At 40.2% G+C, this 22,325-nt stretch overlaps 1 protein-coding gene across 1 annotated transcript in view; it reads left to right on the top strand.

The window, feature by feature from the left end:
* The first annotated feature begins 17,514 nt into the window (after window positions 1-17,514).
* The window catches only part of Pde4b (phosphodiesterase 4B), a 543,981-nt gene continuing 539,170 nt past the window's right edge, over window positions 17,515-22,325 (top strand). Inside the window, exon 1 of the mRNA XM_085686310.2 lies at window positions 17,515-17,631. The gene's annotated coding sequence lies outside the window, so the exon portion shown is untranslated. The remainder of the gene's footprint in view (window positions 17,632-22,325) is intronic.

Genomic DNA, 22,325 nt, shown 5'->3' with positions numbered 1-22,325 from the left:
ATGGGTAATTGCAGGCCAAATCTTTACTGCTGCCAGCAATCATTGCATTGCTTCTTATCATTGTCATTTCCTAGCTGTAGGTGATCAGGACCGTGTGACCTGAAAGATGGGCTCCATTCAGCATAGCTTACTGAAGTTGAACTTGGACGTCTGCATCTTAACTATTGAAACTTGGTACATTAAGCTACTTTAGCCAAGTCATTGCAGTGCTGCAGAATCCAGATCTTGAGTAAAATTCACTTGGAGGACTGAGTTTCTGGTTCAGCAGAGACAAGGTTTGACCTTGGTAGGCATCGTCAGGCCGGAACTCCCCATAGTCAACTACGTTCTAAGCAATTAGAATCCTTCATGGTCTATTGAGGTGTTCAATATGTATGACATGCTTGATGAATGTCAGATGGATGAATAAACACAGAACGAAGTCTTCATTAAAATACTGAATATTAAAATAAATAAAAATTTCTTCTCTGTTATTCAGGTTCACTTTTTGATGAACCATCACAAATAAGGATGGTTGTTTTTTCTTTTCTTACCTATAGACCAATGAGTTCTTTGAAAGTAAAAAAAAAACTGTATTCAATTTCATATTGTTTCACACCACAATATTACATATTGCCATTTGTAATATGAACAGTGTTTGCAATGAGACCATTCATTGGGGAAATTAACACTGCTGTAACGTTTAAGGATCAGGGTTCAGACAAGGCAGGTCTTCAGACAGTATGAAAATTGGTTAATAGATCATGTTCGGATTTCTGCTAATCCTTAGTTAATGATCTACTGATATGAGAATTCATGGACATTTGGATGATTTTATTGTGGCCAAGTAAATTAAGTCTGTTCACTCGTGAGAAAATAAGTTAATGACTCAAATTTATGCCAAGAACTCTGCATACATTTTCCTCTCCAACCTTTCAGCAGCTCCAGGGAGCACATATTATTGTGTACATAACAAGTTATCACATATTGCAGATAGTCAAGACTGTCCAAGAAACCTGATAACTTCTGCCAGGAGGCTTCTGTAATCCCAGCAGAAAGAAGGCTGCTGATTTTTACCAACAGTGCTGGTTCCCATCATAAATGGAACCAATGGAGTTTCTTTCTTTCTTTTTTTTCTTTGTGTAGCTCTGACTGTCCAGGAACTCTCTCTGTAGACCAAGCTGGCCTCTAACTCAGAGATCCACTTGTCTCTGCCTCCCAAGTGCTGGGATTAAAGGTGTGTGCCACCACACAAGGTTTTAATGGAGTTTCTAATATCTCATATTATCACCCATATTTATACTTTAGAGGCTTGGGAGGAACTGAAGTTTGTTTGTGAAGTAGGTTGCAGAGGGCAGAACTAGGAGGTCTGAATTGCCTTGGAACAGGGCTTTCACTTCCAAAGGGGTCATTTCTCAAAAGCTAGTCTAGGTGGCTAATCGAAGGCACACCCATAGTCCCCCACACCGCATACATCTCTGTTGACCAAGTACTGGCATTGCCCCTTACCTTGAACTTTTGGTGGTGACTTTGTCATGAGGTTGGCCTTATCAGAGCAACGCTTGTTCTCCTTTAAGGGTTGGTGTTCGAGAAGAGCAGAGGTGGATTTGGAGTTCATTACAAGTTCACGAAGTCACAGGATCAACGTCATGCTTTGACACCAGCCCATCTCGGTCTGAAGTCTAATATAAAGAAGCTTTCAAATAGGGCTATGGGTAACTTGAGAGGTTGTCATTCCTTTTGACAGCTGAGCATATGATTAATTAACTAAAAAGGAAGGTTATGCACCTGAAATAGCCAAGTGAATCATGCCTGCTAACATGATTATACCTTTCATGGGAAAATTAGTTTGACCTTTCCATGGAAAGAAATCGCTTTCAGTACTAGTATTGTTCTGTGGCATGTCAAATTTTCCCTTGAGATCAAAGGGAGTACATGAGATCAGAACACATAATTCACATTACCTCTAATGACTTTTAAATGCATTTTCCTTAACACTTAACTAGATAAAAATCATCATGTTTCTTAAGCCAAATAGTATAACACATCACTTGCCGTATGTGTCCCAGGCCCCATTCTACTTCTGCAGCTCATGACTTCATTGTATGCTGAGCAGTCATTGAGAAACCTTTAAAATTCATATTCAGTTAAGAGTAGTACATATTTTAACGTTTATTCTTTTGTGACCCAAATGTAACCAACTGCTTTTTGATTTTGAAGGTAATAATACATTTTGGAAACTTTATCTATCCATTCACAGCAAGCTTTCACTTAATTTTTAATGGGCATATAGCAATAATCTATTGTAAGACTGTAGTTTACTTTTAAAAAATATTAGCCTAATTTCAAGGCTTTGTTAATTCTAAAATACCACAAGACATGGATTTATATATGCATTTTTTTCAAGTGTGGACTGATTGTGGTATCACTGCATTGAGTTTATTTTAGCATATTTAGCCCCCAACATATGTTAAAAATGGAATTTCTGGGTCAGGGTGTAAATGAATTTTAATATAAACCTACATGACTAAATTCTTACCATAGGAGATGATTTGATTTATATTCCCCAGCAATGAACGAGAGGATCTTGATTTCAGTTTATCCTTTGATCTTGGCTGTACCTAGAGTGTTTCTTTTCATTTCTTTTAAATTTCATCTTTTAATTTTTGGTATATGAAATTTTCTTTCATTTTTTGAGATAGCCTAATTTTTCAGTCTTTTTTTCATGGCTTTTAGATTTAGCTTTTTGTTGATTTTCTCTGTAAATGGAGACGCACTTTTATTTCCCAGCAGTCCAGACCCAAATAATTACACAAAACTATATTAATTACAACACTGATCAATGGCTTAGGCCTATTCCTAGCTAACTCTTACATGTTAAATTAACCCATTTCTATTAATATGTGTATCACCATGAGACTGTAGTCTACTGGTAATGTTTCTGGCATCTTTCTTCTTTGGCAGAGATATATGGTATCTCTCTGACTTTGCCTGCTCTCTCTCTATATCTCTCTATTTCCCGCCTGGCTTTGTTCTGTTTTTCCATAGGCCAAAGAGGGGAATCTCACATAAAAAGGAAGGTTTTATCTGTGACATAGTAAAATTACATATAACAAAACGGGTATCAAGCAAGAATTACAGTTGCAATGCTTTATCTATCTTATCTTTGTGAGTCTAAAGTTTTGGATCGAAATTATCTTTTACTATAACTAAAGAAAACTATAATTATAACTATCTAGCCTTCAACTCCATCAAAGGCCCCAGAAAGATATAATATTACCTAAGTAAACAGGAAGTGCATTGTAAGCAACTTCCAAAGTTCTAGAATTGACAGAGACATCTTGCTGCCCGGACAATAACCCAAAGTTCTTCTGTAACATTGGGTCATCCATCTTCAGCCTACAGGCCCATAGAATCCAGCAGTCTGGGCTGGCAGACTCTTTCATGATGCAGGAACCCTGAAGAACTGTCTCACCCTTTGGCGAGTTCAGCAGTCATTTTTCTGTGGGTTCTATATCCAGTTCATACAGCATCCCTTTAAGTGGTCCAGGCAAGAGCAGTTTTTTGTCCAAATGGCTAGCATTGTCACATTGAAGGCAAATTCCATAACAAGTTTCTTCAATGCCCTCTCTGAAGTAATTGGTTCTGCCAGAAGCAGATATGTCTCACTGTCAAGAAAAGTCTAAGTTCTTAAAAACTTTGAAATACCATATTTTGTAGGTCTTTGAAATGTTGAAGATTATCTATCTAACTGAAATCTATCTATCTATCTATCTATCTATCTATCTATCTATCTATCTATCTATTTATCAAATCTAACTAACATGACTACAGTTTGACTATGATAGATGACTGTCTATTAATCTGCATTTCTTATTTATACATTACATTTCTAAATGAACTGCACAAACACAATACCTTAAACAAGAGCAGAATTATATATCAATGCAAGGAATTTATCTCTGTATCATATCCCCCTTATTTTTTTTAAGAAATTGACTGTGACCATTATTATAACCAACCCTTCTAAAATGAAAATAAACATCTATAAACAATCATCTTGGGAATTTGGATGTAGTTTTCTCCAAACTGCTTCCTGTGGCTTGTTGGGTAAAGTATTTTTAGGGTTAATGGAGACCTTCTGGGGGTCTTCTTCCATCAAACTACATTAGCCTGGAAGGAATCCACAGGTTCTCATGTCCTGTGGAAACAAAAGCAGAACCTCTTTTCTAAAGTAACCTATCCTTAGACTCAAATTTTGAAGTCAAGATAGCTTTGAAAGATATATGTTGGTTTAGCTTAGCAGCCCCCAGAATCAAATGTCTCTCTACAGTCAACAAATTCAAAGAAAACACAATAACATACATAACTCAGACTCTCTGTGTCTATTCCATCTTTACATGACTTGTTTTTTACTCTATTAATTTTTTACTATTTATTTTATTATCTTTACCCCTTTAATTTATGACTGTCTGTACTCTTGTCTGTAATCATTTTCCTCTCTCTCCCAAACCTATGCACATTTTTTTTTTAAAAAAATAAGCTGTGTCCTGTTCAGAGGTTTATTTTTGTCTGCGTCTGTTTTTATTGCATATCTATAATCATGTTGTGACCAGGAGAACCCTTTTTTTTTTAAAAAAAATGCTAAGTGGGCATGGCTAGAACTAAGGCTATTTTGGTTTTTGGCTCTGCCCGGTCCAACATGGTGGAGGTATGGTCACAGAAAGCTCTTCGAGACACGTTCACTGCCCCAGCTTTAAGGACACAGCATGTCTATGTTGCTATAAAGCAAGTTACAACATGCTACTCACAAACCCCATTTAAGTGCTCCATAACAGGACCTCCAAAAAGATTCAGAGTCATTCTGTAAAGCCAGCATGAACCAGGAAGCCTTCTTTTAAAGAATCCACAGAGTTTCTGCTGCTGATGTTGAGTCAGGAAATCTTCTCTTCAAGCAGCCAAGCCTCTGCTTGTAGTCAGCAAACAGAGCCCATCTGACAAAATGTGGCTACCAAGAAACTCCAATTGACTCCTGTTTTTGTGGGTCTAGAAGCCCATTTATTTTAAAGCTTTTTTTTTAGGTTTTATGTGAAAATTCTTGCCCTATGTTGGCGCCATTTTGTAGATAGCAGCTATGTGTTCATTTCCTGGTTGCCGAGACCCAAATAATTACTCAAAGACTATATTAATTACAACAATGGCCAACAGCTCAGGCATATTTTTAGCTAATTCTTACATCTCAAATTAACCCATTTCTATTAATCTGTGTATCACTGTGAGGCTGTGGCTTACCAGTAAGGTTCTGGTAGCATCTTTCACTTTTGGCAGCTGCATGGTGTCTCTCTGACACTGCCTACTCTCTCTCTCTCTATATGTCTGTTCAAGTTTCCCACACGGTTTTATTCTGCCCGACCATAGGCTGGAGCAGCTTCTTTATTAACCAATGGTAATAAAGCATATTCACAGCATATAGAGGGAAATCCAACATCATTTCTCTAAGATTTAATTCTCGTTTATTCTTCTATATGGAATATAGAATTCATATTTCTGGTTCTAAAATAAGCTTGTTCTGTTGTTATTGAATTAAATTATACACTAATTAAAAACTAAGAGTTCCTGATTCTGTAATCCATTCAAAGCATGGTTGTTTTTCCATGCATTCATGCTTTCTTTTGTGTCTGTTTATAATTTTACAAAGTTTTCTGCGGTGGAAAAATCCTTTTCTACACTACGAATATGTATTTCTCTCACTGGTTAATAAAACTCTGACAGGTAGGAACTTAGGTCGGAAATACAAACAGAAAATGATGAGAAGAAAGAGGGGGAATTGAGAGGGACTCACACTAGTCCCTGAGCACTGCCACAAACTTTTTTTGGACCCTGAGAAAACGGAGATAATAGTCAAGACCAGGGGGAGTTAGCTGTTGTCCAGTGTTGGTACGACAGGGAATTATAATGCTTATCTGAAGTCTTAGCTGGAGTAGTCTATGATGTTGGGCTAGCTTTGCTAATTTGAAGTTGTCCTAATTGCCAGTTTTTGAGGAATCTTCAACAGAGGCATTCATAGAGGTTGGATTACCTGGGATACTTATCTTTATTAATTTTTGATTCTTTTGTTCTGAAAACACACAAACTTTTAAAGGTAACACACACACATACATACATATATGTTTATATGTATATATATTCACACATACACACATACATATATATGTTTATATTTACACACACATGTATATATATTCACACATACACACACATACATACATACATATATACATATACAAACACACACACACACACATAGTTAATTTTATGTGACAATCTGACCTAGACAGATGCCTAGATAGCTTGTTAAACACTATCTTTTGATGTATATCAAGGATGTTTCTGAAATTCAAATTTGAATCCATTGGCTGTTCCCTCCCAGCTGTTGACTGGCAGCACCCAGTCCACCTGGGACCTAAAGAAAGGATAAGTCAAAGGTAAAATTCTTTCTCCATCACAGTCTGAGCAGGAACACTGCTTTCTGGTCTTCTGCTTCTCAGGATGTCAGTCTGGATTAGAACACACAGTATTAGTGTGTGTTTGTGTGTGTATGTATCTACATTAACACAACTATGGAATATGCAATATGTATAAATCAGCTAAAGATCTTTTTGTTCTATGTTTAAAGTAAAAGACAGACATCTGTCAACTTTATATGTTTATTTTAATCGCATAAACAAAATTTCATATAAATCTCCACCTATGCCATATGAAAGGATGGCATGTAATAATAATTCATGAGAACTCTATAGTCAACAAGCTTTATCATGTCTTCTCCAGTCACAGAGCTATTCTCATAATACATGGGTCAGCATATACATAAAAGTCTTGTGGTCTTTCTTGATTTCTTCCATCATGTCTGCATTCACAATTTTTGGGAAGTCTTCCCCAGTCAAATCTGATCTTTAGTAATTTTGAAGGAATCCATAGCTCTTTTCCCCCTGTGGAAACAAATAAAAGGGCATAATCTCTCCCTCAAAGCAACACATTTCTTGACTTCCATTCTGAAGTTAAGACATCCTTAAAATATATGCTGGTTTAATACAGCAGTTTTTCTACAATCCAGTGTCTCTCAGAAGCATTTGCCCTTGACTCATCAGCATTCAAAATCTCAAAGTCACCAAAATACCATGCAGAACCAGACACCCTGCATGTTTCCTATCCTAACATGACTTATTCTTTTTATATTACTTAATTCTTTCTTTAAAGATTTTATTTTGTTATTTTTAAACTATTTATTTTTTCTATGACTTTCTATACCTATTTTCTTTTCTTTTTTGCATCAAAGAACCTTTTAAAGCATAGAAGTTTTCTCAGTTTGGACCTGATTTGCTTTTTTTAAAATTGATTTTTATTGAGCTCTTTATTTTTCTCTGCTCCCCTCTCTAATCTTCCCTCGCCCTTCAATCCTCTTCCAAGGTCCCCATGCTCCCAATTTACTCAGGAGATCTTGTATTTTTCTACTTTCCATGCAGATTATATCTATGTAAGTCTCTTGGTGTCCTTATTGTTGTCTAAGTTCTCTGGGATTGTGGTTTGTAGGCTGGTTTTCTTTACTTTATGTTTAAAAACCATCTATGAGTGAGTATATGTGATAATTGACTTTCTGTGTCTGGGTTATCTCGCTCAAAATAATGTTTTCTAGCTCCATCCATTTGCCTGCAAAACTCAAGATATCATTATTTTTTTTTCTACTGTGTAGTACTCCATTGTGTAAATGTACCACATTTTCCTTATCCATTATTTGGTCGAGGGGCATTTAGATTGTTTTCAGGTTCTGGCTATGACAAACAATGCTTCTATGAACATAGTTGAGCACATGTCCCTGTGACATGATTGAGCATCCTTTGAATAGATACCCAAAAGTGGTATTGCTGGGTCTTGAGGAAGGTTGTTTCCTAATTTTCTGAAAAATTGCCACACTGACATCCAAAGGGACTCTACTAAATATAACCCCAGCAGCACAGATACTGAGAGAAACAATTAATAAATGGGACCTCCTGAAACTGAAAATCTTCTGTAAAGCAAAGGACACAGTCAACAAGACAAAACGGCAGCCTACAGAATGGGAAAAGATTTTCACTAACACCACATCAGACAGAGGTCTGATCTCCAAAATATACAAAGAACTCAAGAAATTGATCATCAAAAGAACACATAATCCAATAAAAAATGGAGTACAGACCTAAACAAAGAACTCTCAACAGAGGAATCTAAAATGGCTGAAAGACACTTAAGAAAATGTTCAATATCCTTAGTCATCAGAGAAATACAAACCAAAACAACTCTGAGATTCCATCTTCCACCTGTAAGAATGCCCAAGATCAAAAACACTGATGACAACTTATGCTGGAGAGGTTGTGGGGAAAAGGGAAAACTTCTGTATTGTTGGTGGGAATGCAAGCTAGACCTGATTTTCTGTTTATCTGAAGCCTTCTCTGACCCTGTGAGAGCCAAACCTTAACCCACCACAACATCTGCTACATGACTCCACTTAGTACATGGCGCTGTGGCTTGCTCCTCTCCCCCATGGGTCCAACAGGCTATCCTATTGATTATGAGCTGCAACCATTGTTTGCCTTTCTGTGAGAGGCTAGCCTCATGCCCGCCTGCAACCACATTTACCACTCCAGGTCTGGGAAGTTGATGGGCCTGCCTGTGCATTTCTACCCAATGTTGGGTAGCATAGTGAATTGCCTGCTCAAGTGCTTGACTGCACAGCAGGGTCTACTATAGGATCTGCACCTCTGTACACCATGGGCATTGGACCTACTTGAGAAATGGCTATTAATAGGAAGACTATCCAGCTTTGTGTCCAGAGCTTTTTCATCTTTCTCAGACCATATATGGACATATGTGCCCATCTTTGGTACCAAATGTAGTCAGACTTTGTTTAGACTGTCAGTCCCAAATAATGATATGGAGAATTATTATTAATTATGAAAGCTTGGCCTTATCTTATGCTTGTTCCCAATTATCTGTTATAAATTACATTAAACTGTCTATATTAATCCACTTTCTGCCATGTGGCTCATTACCTCTTCTCTATACTATATATCTGACTTTCTTTGCATCTGTCTGGCTTGACGCCAGGAAGCTCAGATTCTTCCCAAATTCCTCTCTGTCCCTGGAAGTCCTGCCTATTCAGTCTCACCTAGCTATTGGCTATTCAGCTCTATATTAAACTAACCAGAAGGTGCCTTTCACACAGTGTCAAATATTCTGCAACTGTCTAGGTCAGAGTGACACATAAAATTAACCACTAGAAATCTCCTTAACTTTAATGCTCAGTTTCCTCTTTCCACATTGACTTTATAGGCATACCATGACCTTAAAAAGTGAACTTGAACTACCCACAGGGCAGGAAACCCGGACTGCTCTTAGGGATAGAGAGGGAAGAGGAGAGGGAGTGGGGGGAGTGGGAGGGTGTTGGGAGGAGGGGCGAAAATGGAAACTTTTATATTTTAATAAACTTTTAAAAAAAAGTAGTAATACTATTGCCTCATACTTTTATCTTATTTTTGTAGAAATACCTTTAGTATCTTGTCTTTAGATATAGCCTTTTTTTCCTGGGGTAGTTGTATTTCTTTATCTTGTGATGAAAACATTCATACTTGCCTAGGTAACTATGTGGGTTTTTAAGTGAAGAATGATTTCTGACATTTTCAAAGGCCACGTCAACATTTCTAGAGATAATCCTATGACTTTTGCTCTTTGGATGTTCCTCTATGATTATTTACCTAAATAACATTATATTTAAGACAGATTGGTATGTTTCTTTTATGTGAAGTCCTTATGTGATCAATGTCACATACCTTATAATATTAAAGTTATTTATACAATTAAAACTACAACTCTTTAGAAGTTTATACATTCTAAGAATAACCCACTTTTTGAGGGTTTGATAAGATTTCCTTGGGAAAATTTTATTGACTTGGTAATTCATTTGGAGGGATATGAAACATTGAAAGCTTTCTCATTTTTAAAATCTTTTTTTTCCTGTCAGACTTATCTAATTATATTTTCAACTAAAAGTATCCCTTTAGCCCGGGCTCTCAAATGTTTTTTTTTTTTCTTTTGGAATAGAGATTCCCAATGGAGGTGCTATATCTTTGATATTGTAGAGTTTAATTTCACTCTTAAGGGAGAGAAATATTTTAAATGGAAGGGAAATTGTACTGTCAACCATTAGGGGTATATTAACATTCTCTGTTTCTTTATTGTGTCTGTTTTTATATTTATATAGTTTTTATGGTAATGTGTTTATATTTTCTTTCTTTTTTTTTTGTTGAGACAGATTTTCTCTGTGTAGCTCTGGCTATCTTGGAACTCACTCTGTATATCAGGTTGGCCTCAAACCCACAGGGATCCAATCGCCTTTGCCTCCCAAGATCTAGGATTAAAGGCATGAGCCATCACACCTGGCATTATGGTTCTGTTTTCAAAAATTATCTCTTCAAAGTCCAGGGCTTTGCAGAAGTTACATTAGTACTCTGCCATTGAACCACATCTTAAAAATCAGCATCCAAGGAATGCAGTGACATTTTATTTGTATTTTAATAAATGAAGCTTGCCTGAGGTCAGAAATGTAAAACAACCACACGGACCAGCCTTACAGACCCAGCAACAAAGACATACACCTTTAATCCCAGTAGCCATCCTAGTAGCCATAAAAACCAGGCAGTAGTGGTGTGTGCTCTTAATCCCAGAACTAAAGAGGGATGGATATAAAACGGGAGGAGAAGGCTCTCGATCTCAGTCTCAGCCTCATTCTGAGATTCCTGGAGGCAGGATCACCATTTTCAGACTGAGGTCAAGGTAAGAATCCATGGCTGGACTGCTTTACTTTTCTGGTCTTTAGGTTGAACCCCAATATCTGTCTCTGAGTTTTTATTAATCACACTACATATCATTCCTCCATGACCTCTGAATCAGTTCCTGCCTCTTGGGTCCTGCCCTGCATTCTGTCCGTGATGGAGTACAACCTGGTTCGGATGAAATACTCTCTGTTCAGCCCCAGGTTGCTTTTGGTGAGGGTTTTATCATAGCAGCAGAGAAGTAGACTGGGATGACTTCCTTTTCTCACTCAGGTAGTGAGCCCTCTAAATTGTTTATCTCGTTTCTTCTATTTTCCTTCCGTTTATGTAGCAGTCAGTTTTCCAACATTTCAATTGTGCTTAACTTATTCACGGAGGTAAATTGGCACAACACATTTCTGATTGTGTTTTCACATATCACGATTCTAGAAGTTACTAATTTTGTTCCTGGGAATCAGCAAAAGGTTTCTGTTTATAATTTCCAAGTGGAAGTCCTGTGGCCGTTTTCATTTTCGATTCATCTTTAGCTTTGTATAGTGATGATTGCAGATCATTGCACACGACCCTTATTTCTTTGCATCCTGTCTGTCTGATTTGCTGCATGGATGCTGGTCATTTTGGGTGTCTGTGACATACCTGAGGAAGGTAACTTAAAGGAGGAAAAGTCTGACCTATAGTTTCCAAAGTTCTAATCCTCAGAGGGAGGAGAAGAGAGGGCCTGGGATGAAGCACAATCCACATGGCTCATGTGACTTACTTCCTCCAGCCAGGCCCCTCCTAAACAGTACCTAGCACCTTCCCAAATAGTACCCTGAGGTAGTGACTAAGTCTTCAGTACACAAGGCTTTCTGAGTCAACCTTCATATTGAAACCATAACAGTGACTTTTTCTCAAATTTACATTCATAAAAATGATGCAAATCTGGGCTCAAAAAGAACATGTAATCTCTCCCTTTGAGGCACTGAATGTGAGTATACACAGATTTAGACTGGAGACATGGCAAGGACTCTTCTGGCTCTGATTCTTCCGTCCACCTTGTCATCCTGTCTCCATAATACCTCCTTTGCATGTGCTGTTCCCGTGCGTTTGGTTTATAGATATTCACGACTTTCACTCTACACTATGTTCTTTATTTTTGTTTTACATACATTATTATTTTTTCTCACATGGTATTGGTTTTGAATCTGACTTGTCTCTCACAGCTCCCGCCTTATTGTTGTTAAGGGTTTTTTTCCCCCCTGTTTATGTAGAGCTGGGGTTTGCGTGTGAAACCTTCCTTTTCTTTTCTACAATTTGAAATCTTCCTATGTAGCTCTCATACGGAGCACTGACATTTCTTTTTTTGAAATCCAGTTTAATAATCCTTTAAAAATATCTTAAAACTAATTACCAGTCAAGTGATATTTGTTTCAATATTTGAATATATATGAGGAGATGTATGCACACCTTTGCTATGTAGTGTATTTGTCTCTGTATTTGAATATGTATGAGGTGTGTGAACACCTTTGTTACGTAGTGTGCATCTACATGTACACAAGCACATTTAGAAAAGGGTGTTTTGAGGTATAGATTTGCCTTGTAATGTGTACTTTGTATCTTTATATAATAGTCAAATGCTCTTATTTGATACACAACCATTAGCTATAAACCATGATAACTGACACACATTTTCTACACTGCATTTCATCCAGATAGTGTTTTGTTTAAAACTTAAATTTCTTCGGGTTTATCTTTATATTATTATAGAAGCTTAGTCTACCACCTCTATGCCAGCCTTAAATGACACCACCAGTCTCAGTGACTCCAGATGAGTCAGCCAGTGAGCTAACTATAAGTACAGCACCTTTGTCATTTCCTCCTGAGTTCTGTGACTTGTGCCATTTCCAGGCTCTGAGAGCCTACACATGATGTCATTCATATTTTTACATTCTTAGTTTTGGAGTAAGGTGCGTATTCACTGTTCGCCGGCAGTTCTTCGGAGAATGCTGTCCCCGTTTCTTCCTCAAGTGCAGGAACTTTTCTTTGACTTCGAATGTTTTAGACCGGCCCTTTGTGTCTGATGAGCAGTTTGGTCTGGATGTTCTGGATGCTCCCTTGAGTTCTGTGGTCTTTCCTCGAGATAGTCTTGTCTTGTCTCAGTGACATTAGACTCTGAATGGTGCCTCGGAGAAAACTGGATTGATTTTTTTTCCCTTACAACTTGTCTTTTCTCTTTTTAGCTTTAGGATGTTTCCTTTATGTTCAAAACATAGAAACTTAACATGATAAAAGTGAGAAGGATCTGAAAAAAATTCAATGATTTGTCTTACATGTCTTGGCTCAACCCATGTGGATCACTGCTTTCTAATACACAGGTTTGCTTTCATTATGTTGGCTCCAGTCTTTTCCCTGCAGTTTCAGGCATGGAAGCCCTCTTTACTGGTTTAGCAGTAAGATTCGTTCTCACAGATGCTGCTCATGTGTGCTGTGGTTCTGTGTGGTGTTTTGATAGAGGAAGACAACTCTATCATAGCACTTAGGAACCATTCCTGTTTATTTTTATATAACTTTGGTCACGTTCACATCTGACTTTGCTGTCCCATGCCTTTGGGGTTGTTTCTGATGTTATTTTCATTTCTATGACAGTTTCTTTTTTTTTCTTACTCTTTTTTTATATTATCTCATTTTATCCTCCCCATCTCTCAGCTGAGTTTTTATTTGGGGAAGCAGATAGTTATGCAAGGTTTTGATCTCTCTTATACCTATATTGCAAGGAGTTACATACACAAGTAATATAACCTGATTTTAAAAGAAAAAGCAACTTCACACACACACACACACACACACACACACACTACTGGAAGTATACTTGTGAGAAACCATCGTTACCTGAAGACCTAGATCTTATTGATTTAAAAAAATTATTATGTCTTGACTATTTTTTCTTCAGTGCTTTGGCGCGCACACACACACACACACACACACGAATGTACATGCATACAGAGAGAGAGAGAGAGAGAGAGAGAGAGAGAGAGAGAGGCTGTTTTGTGTCGACCACTTCCGGGAATGGGGCTTGCCCTGGAGCATGGCTGATACACCCAGTGTTACTCCACTGGAGAAAACTGGCATTCTCTTTCCTAACAGGTGCCAATTGCAATCATCTTCTTGGTTGGGATGACAGGAGTGTTGTGCCCACTTCTCTTTCTCAGTGCTGGTATTTTGCTGGTGTGGGCCTGTACAGGTCTTGTGAATGTGGTCACAGTCTCTGTGAGTTTATCTGTGTATCAATCTTCTTGTGAATGGAAGAGACTGTTTTCTTATTCTTCCACCACCTCTGTTTTTTTTTTTACAATCTTTTGGTCTCTTCCGCATAAATCCCTGGGCCTTGAGGATAAAGACATTTCATTTAGTGCTGAAGGTGCCAAACTCTATCATTGCACATTTTCCAGTTGTAGATCTCTCAGCATCTCCTGCAAGAAGCTTCTTTCATGAGAATTGAACAATGCTCTGTTCTATGGCTATAGTCATATGTCGTTAGGAGTCACTATACTGCTATGTTCTTTTAGCAGAGTAATTGTATTAGGTATTCATAAAGGCCCATGACCTATTTAGTCTCAGGTTCTTGACAACTTCAATGGTGTTTGGTAAGGGTTCCAGCTCATGGAGTGGGCCTTAAATTCAATTAAAAAGTGTTTGCTTTTTCCCATAACATTTGCGCCACTACTGTGCCAGTATATGTTGCAGGCAGGCCACTGTTGTAGACTGCAGGGTTTGTAGCTGGGTTAAATGATGGTTACTTTTCTCCTTGAGTAGGTATATAAAGTGCCTTCTAGCACCATGAACACTACTCAATTGGAGTGAAGCTTCTAGGCAGGGACCATATTAATTTCTCTGCTTTGGATGACCAATAGGGCCTACCATCGGGTTACAGAAAGTAATCATATGGAGAATAATAGCCCGTGGAGTCTTGGGCAATGGGTGGGTGTGTAGGAACTCAAAGAACCTCTTTGGCTAATGATTCAACAAGATGTAAACCATTCTTGGCACTGGAGGTTTGCCTTGTTGGTGTAAGATGTCTTGCTGGGGAATTGTCTACCCCATTATATGGTGACTCCATCTAAATTCCTTACACACACACACACACACACACACACACACACACACACACACACGAAGGCTTCTACAGTAGCAGATTTCCACATGGATTTTTAGAGACCTTTTAGCGTTGGGTGTCCCTCCCCACATTCTCTTCTTTACCCTGCTTTCCCATCCTCTTCTCCATTTAATCCTCCTAGTCCTATATAAGTTAGTCAGAACTGCGCTGCCTCTGCGGAACTTTTCCTAGCTCTACATGGGTGAGAGTTGATGTTTCTTCTGGAACTTTGCTACTGCGTCTTGGTATCTATCATGTGTCCATCTCTTGTTCCTTTAGTGTCAGCTTCTTCTATGCTAGTAATCATTATTGAGTGGATTATTACTTTTTGTGATTAAAGTCTTTGGAGAAAGTTCTTGAAGTTAAGTTTCAAGGAAACTTTGGTATTCTCAAATGCTCAAGCCCCAAATGCCTACCTTTTGATGCAAATGGTTAAATTAAGCAGGACCTAGGGCCTCTGCCTTTCATACTGATTTAAGCCTCTTTGAGATGGTGGTTTTGCTTTCTCAAGTTTGCTGGATTCCTTGGTAACCAAGCACCCTTTTCCCATCACTCTCTCTTTGTATATCTTTCTGCCCTACTCCGGATTCTGTTCCATCTATTCCAGCTTTTGATAGAGACAGTTTGTGTGTGTGTGTGTTTTATCATAGTGTCTTCATTTCCTGGTACTATGTGTGTGTGTGTTTTCTTGTATCTTCTACCGCCTCACTGGTTAATTTAAGCTGTTTCTCCTAAGGACTTTTCCATGCAACTTCTGGTCAAATGTTACTGCTCTTGGCAACGACTGAAAGTACTTTGGGGTTTGTGAGTAAACATGTATAACTTTGTAGAAAATGGTATTTCTTCTTTCCCATTCCCTTTGTTAGCATGTATAAATCCCAGCAAGAGGTATGGAAGATGTTTAAATAACTGATGCTGTGATCAGATTGCAGTATAGTTAATTTATTTTTTGCAACAAGAATGGTTTGGACTGATTTTTTTTTCTGAAGAAGATGGAATACCTTGAATGACTTCGTAGCCATTAATTTTTTCAAAGTTTTAATATCCAGAGAAGAACAGCATGCCACTCAACTTGGTCCTATTTTACTAAGATTAAATCACATTTTAGGCTCCCATTCACTGTGCCTTTGGACAATGATGTCTTCATACTTAATAAGTCTAGCTAATTAATTCTCACTGTAGTTCAGAAAAAGAGACTGTGTCAGAACCATGACATTGCAGGGTTTTTTGGCTTCTCTCCAGAGACTCATTGCCTTTGTGCTATTAACTTTGGGCTCAATTTCAAGGTAATGGATGTAGCGGATGGCATATAATACAAAGCAAAAAGCCGGAAAAGAGAAGGGCCACTGGACAGTTGGCAGCGTTGCCGCTGGAGATGTGGGTGTCCCTTGGCAGACAGTGTTGGAGGAAACAGTGCACAGCGAGAGTTGGTAAAGTCCCATCACCCTTATGGTATAGGTATGCTCTGTCATGTGTGGTTGGGTCAATGGAAAAATATGGAAAGTTACCTTCGTTTCCTTGGTGAGCCTTTATATTCCCTTTAATATGGACAGTTCAGAAGGATTCTAAATTCCTGACCCCCATCTTCTTTCCACGCCCCCCGCCAAAAAATTGCCTCCACTTGGACAACTGTGACATGTTTTGTAGTGGGATGGTTTATATTGCCCGTTTTGGGTTTTATGGTTGTTTCTCCCATTAGATGGCAAACTCGTGTCTCAACCATCCTACCGTCCTCGCACCACCAATTGGATACCATGTGCTCTGTGCAAAATGCCCGTTAGGTTATGGGAATGAATTGAGAGATTTGCTAAAGTATCCAAGAAAGTCTGGTCTCTCATTCGTTCGGCAGTTCAAGGTACAAAGTCATTCCTTCGCTAGCTTCCTCTTTTCCTTGCCAGTTTCCTTCTCTTACATTCTAATTAAAAGGACTGGCTAATTAGGACCATACATACACAAACACACACACACACACACAGACACAGATACACACACACACACACACACACACACACACACACACACACACAGTGGCAGAACTATGCTCATCTCTTTTCTTAAAACATGATCAATAGTTCAGGTCCAGGTGGCTAAGCCTGGTGCCGTGTCACACGAATCCCTAAGTTATGGGACCCTCTCTCAGGCTGTTGCTGGATATGATAATAATATGACCCTTTGGTTCAGAAACCAAAGCTAATCCCTCAGGGAGTCCTTTGTGCAACAGGAGAGCGGTGGGCTCCTGCGCTCCCACCGGCTCTTTGAGTGATAAGCCAGGCTCTCTTCACCAGTCCACCCCCCCCCGGGAGGGGGACCCATCCCCCTTTCTTGCAACCAGGAGGTGCGGGAGCCCTTGGTACTGTCTGGGTGGCAGATGAATAGCGAGCCACTGACACATCGCAGGGCCAGTGAGCGGGAACGAGCGCGGGGGCGGGGGCGGCGTGTAGTGGCAGACGGCCGCGGGGATTATGAATGGGGGCGGGGGCCGGCGAGTTGAGGTTCCACCCGGGATCGTCCGCACCGGCTGATGGGCACGCAGGGCTGCGCGTAATCCTCCAGCCGCGGTGGAAGGAGGCTGCAGCGAGCGCCGGCTGGCAGTGAGGGAGCTTCTGCAAAAGTCTCCTGCGGTCGCGCGCGTGGAGTGCCGGGGAGCTCGGCCAGGTAGGAGGGAGAGAAAAGGAGCCAAGGGCGACCGTCCAGAGGCCCCGGCTGCGGCGGCTCACAGGTGGTGGCCTCGGTGGCCGCAGCATCCAGTCAGGTCGACTGGGTCTCGGGTACCGCACAGTGCTAGAAAGAGAGAGGCGTGGGGGAGCAGCGGCTCCGGGCTCAGTCGGTGGAGGTCCGGGGTCCGGTGGCACAGGAGAGGCACCCGAGCTTCTCAGCGCGGGCTGGTGGCCCCGCCTGGGTGGCCACGGTATCCTGAGACGAGGCTACGGGTCGCTCTCCCCCGGATCTCCAAGGTTCGCCCACGGGGCAGCCTGGCGCGGGAGCGCAGCCTGAGGTTGAGGATCCTCACCACCCGCCGCACCGCACCGCGGCCGCACCGACTGCGGGCTCTGGAACCTCGAGGCCGGTATGGCAGCCTAGGTTCGTCCCGGTCACCCCTGGGAACCAGTCCTGCCATGGACCCTTCCCTTGGGCACTTTCAGTCTCGGCCGCTCGACCCTTGGACCTCTTAGACAGTCACTGGGAAGCAGAGCGAGCCAAGGGACACAGCCAGGCAGAAGGATTCCCCGAGCGGAGCCCCGAGTGGGCGGTGATGCCTGGGGGCCAACTGCCCAGAGTTTGCCGGGCGGCTGCGGCAGGATGCTCCCACACACCTAGATAGCTGGGTCCCCAAGCAGGGCGTACCTAAGCCTCTGCAGAACCAAGGCTGTGCCCAGAACTTTTGGCAAGCTTTGGTGCCTGGGCTGCCCTGAGAAGCTCCAAGACTGGGGAGCGGGAGGCCTGCTGCCCCTCACCTCACTTTCCTTCTGCTTGGTCTCCTCTCCCTGTTGTTTTCCTTCCCTCCTCACACATCGCCTCCCATGTGCTACACTCAACACAAAAATCTGAGCCCAAGGTAGCCACGGTGTTGACCAAGTATTAAGAAGAAGGTGGGGAGGACTAATTCGTCCAGTTTTTGTTTGTTTGTTTATAGAGACACGGTTCCTCTGTAGCTTGAGGACTGGTTCTTAATCAGGTGTCCATCATGCGCATGACACAGCATGCCTGGGGTTATTTTAAAGCAAAACTGAATTTTTTTTTAAAAAAAATTACATTGTATTTATCTTGGGTTTACATCACAGGTGTATGATGCTGCTCAACTGAAATGCATTCTGTGCATCCTTATATTCGATCTTCATGCGATGCAACTGTCCTGTACAGCATATGCATCTTTTGGACCTAGCTCTTGCCATCTATACGAGTTCCTGGCTACACTGTGAGAAAGGCAAATTCAGTTAAAATGTATGATTAAAGTAATAAAAGTCCATGCAGTTTTTAGTAGATCATAATTTCATTTTCTTTTGCTGAACCCACTTTTTTATGCAGTGATTTTTCAGCCTCCCACCCCCCCCCAATTTGGGACTCCCAATGTTTTTATGTGTGACCTGAGGAGGAAGAACCTGGAAATTTTGTGAGCATGCATTGCTGATAATGTGTAGCAGGCCGATGATTTCAGGTGAAGCAAATTTAGTTGTAATTTTGCTCAGTGGACCTCATTTATCTTCTGACATCCCAGGAAAGAGAAATCTCTTTTAATACAAACATGTGTTTTTAGTGTAAAATTGGCCTATTCAGCTCTTCAAATCAATATGTGTAGGACTTAGCAAGGAACATATTTACTCTAGTTTCTATTGTTTTTAATTTTTATAAACAGAATAATTCCAGTTTGTAAATTTACAAAACAAGTACAGTATTAGAAAAGAAGAGAATAGTGAGATGGCATGATTAATACATTTGGATTTTCTAGCAAACAGATCCATCGCCTTCCTATTTTCCTGACATATTTGTGAGCTAAGCAATTTTGCAACATGTCTACTTGTATTTCCTCATTTGACTGACTTCTTAGTTTATTTCTAGCTTGGCATATTTTGCCGAGATGAATTATCTTTTATTTCTCTAGAGGGTACCTGCTCGGATATTCCTGTTTACTTTTCTAATAGGGTTGGCTTTGATTGAGGAGCAAGAAGTAAGCCATGCATAGTTTTGGATTCTTGAAGTCATTTGTCCAGGTTAAGACAATATTTAACAATGGCAGGTGCTGTGTACATGCATTTAGAAAAGATATCTTTGTGTTGACTTACAATCCATTTAAAATGGGGATGCCTAAAGAGTTTCAGTTTGCCGTTAGTACTTTATGTTACCTGTTTTTGGCTCGAGAGAAATAAACCAGGTCTTGAGTTAAAAGATTTAGATGTTGGTAGTTTTATTTTTTTTTAAAAAATTGTTGCAGCATGAAACTGACTTATTGCTTTTTCTAAGAAACCCAAGCACCATAATTTAGAAAAAGCTTCAGATGGTTGTGTATCAGACACGTGGATTCCTTTAAGCACTAATTGTAAGTCCCTTGTAGTAGCACGGTGGAGAATGTGATGGGTTAAATCCTTCTCCTGGGAAGGACTTGCTGTCTCAGCCTCTGAGAATCTTCTTAAGAGAATACCTTCAGTGGGTGCAAACCCCGGAGAGTGATGGGGTTGTAGAGGACCCCTTTGTCCACAGTCACACATACTGTCTTCTAGAGCAGCCACATCCAGTGCCTCATGGATGTGAGAAGATGAAGACCACAGTGTCAGCCCAACTTTAAGGAATCCTTGTAGCTTTGGAGCCCCTGGGATGACTTACATTGTGGTTTAGTTACACCAGCTTCTCATGGCTGCTTCAGTCCGAGTTCTTCCTCACACGTTTATAATAAAGCAGTGTTTAAGGAAACTGCACACTAATTTAATGCCAGAAGTTTCTTGCTAGAGAAGCTAATCTGTGACAAAGTGCCCCGCATGTGCTCATTTCTTAGCAGTTTTAATAGATGTGGTGTCAGTTGGCATTGAAGGACACTTCTTTGTCTTTCTATCCCTCCATGACTTGTCCATCCTTCCTTCCTTCCTCCCTCCCTCCCTCCCTCCCTCCTTTCCTTCCCTTCCAACTTCTGTCTATTGATTTGAATATTCCATATCCCATTTCTGTTTTCTGTGACTGTAAAAATGTTTTTAAGACACTTCATTTTGTTTTGTCTTTTATTTTTTTTTATTTATTTTAGTTTTACTTTTTGAGACAGGGTCTCATGTAACTCACGTTGGCTTTGCACTCACTCTGAAGCTGAGGGAGACACTGAACTCCAGATCTCTTACCAGTACTCCAACGTGCCAAGATTGCAGGTGTGAGTTGCCACACCTGGCTTCTTCTTTTGTCTTACTAGATACAGTAAATGAAAATATCTATTTTCTAGAACTTCGTGAGGACCTCATAATTTTATCATCTTGATACTCCTATTTCAAAATTCTTTAGCAAAGTAGTTCTACCGTGTTTTTATACTACATGTCATCTTTACATAATTGGCTCTCTTGATTGTTTTTGCAGCCAGTGCTTACTTAACTTGAGCTATATCTCCTGTGCCTCCTGTATTTCTCGTCTTCCTTTGGATTTCTGTTCTTCAAGATGATAGAAATCTCCGAGTCTCTTTTGCTTGTTTGGAACTGTGTCTTGTTCCAGTGCTTTAATCATAGAGCGTCCGGGAGGAGACTCCAGAGCTGACAATTGCTTTCCTCATTACTTTGAAGACCCAGCTTCCCAGGCACTATTGTTGAGAAGTTGGCCTCTGGCGTGTTCTTTGTTCCTGATGTTTTTACTGTTTCACTGTAGCATGTTCACATGTGGGCTGGCTTTTACTGTTGCTTCTTGGGCTTTTGTGCGCTTACTTAATTAGAGGATTCCTGTGTTTCTTACTAATAATCCGTGGCATACCTGAGCCTGTTTTGCCTTGCCTCCTCCATTCTTTTGCTATCTGTGAAAATTCTGCTGGACTCATCTTGGACCTTCTCTTTTCATCTGTCGTAACTGTCACCTCTGTTTACTTTCCAATTACAGATAATCTGAAAGATCTTTGGGTGGCTGTCCGAGGCATTCCATAGGTGTTCCTGTCCTTATTGATGTCTTATTTATTGATTAAGTTGTTCTTTGAATTGATTTCTTTATTCATGGCTAGAAATGCTGTTTGATCTTTTCAGAGCTACTTGCTTCTCCCTAGATTTTCTGTGGTTTTTTGTTTGTTTGTTTGTTTTAGACAGGGTTTCTCTGTGTAGCTTTGGAGCCTGTCCTGGCACTCGCTCTGTAGACCAAGCTGGTCTCGAACTCACATAGATCTGCCTGCCTCTGCCTCCCAAGTGCTAAGATTAAAGACATGCACCACCACGGCCCGGCTCCTGTTATGGATTCTAATTCTACTTTATATCTTAAAATTACACTGTAGTAAGTTATAAGTCCCTTCAGATTGTTTTCTGACTTGAAATTCTTCTGGGATTGCTCACCCAGCAGTGGCATCTGCTAGAACTTTGATAGCCTCATAGTTCCTTCCATAAAGCATAGCCTTCTTCCATGAAAGGCACAGAGCTGGTGCCAGTTAATCTTTTGCATTCTGGTTGTGACTACACAGGAGAGCTCCTCTCTACCCCCTGCTTTTTGCTATTACGTTAGGAGGCTCTGAGTCCTCCTTAAATATTACATTATGGCAGGTAGTTATTCTCTTTATGTTTAGCATCCAGTCTTGGGTACACTTTTGCAGGGCAACAATGACAGTTTAATCCCTAATGGCTTATGGTCTGCCTGCTTTGCTTGGTGCATCTAGACTTTCCTCTGAATTCTGCTGCCGCCACATGGTG

This window comes from Myodes glareolus, chromosome 3, assembly GCF_982192425.1.
Source record: "Myodes glareolus chromosome 3, mMyoGla1.1, whole genome shotgun sequence".
NCBI lineage: Eukaryota > Metazoa > Chordata > Mammalia > Rodentia > Cricetidae > Myodes > Myodes glareolus.
This window is presented reverse-complemented; position numbering and strand designations above follow the sequence as displayed.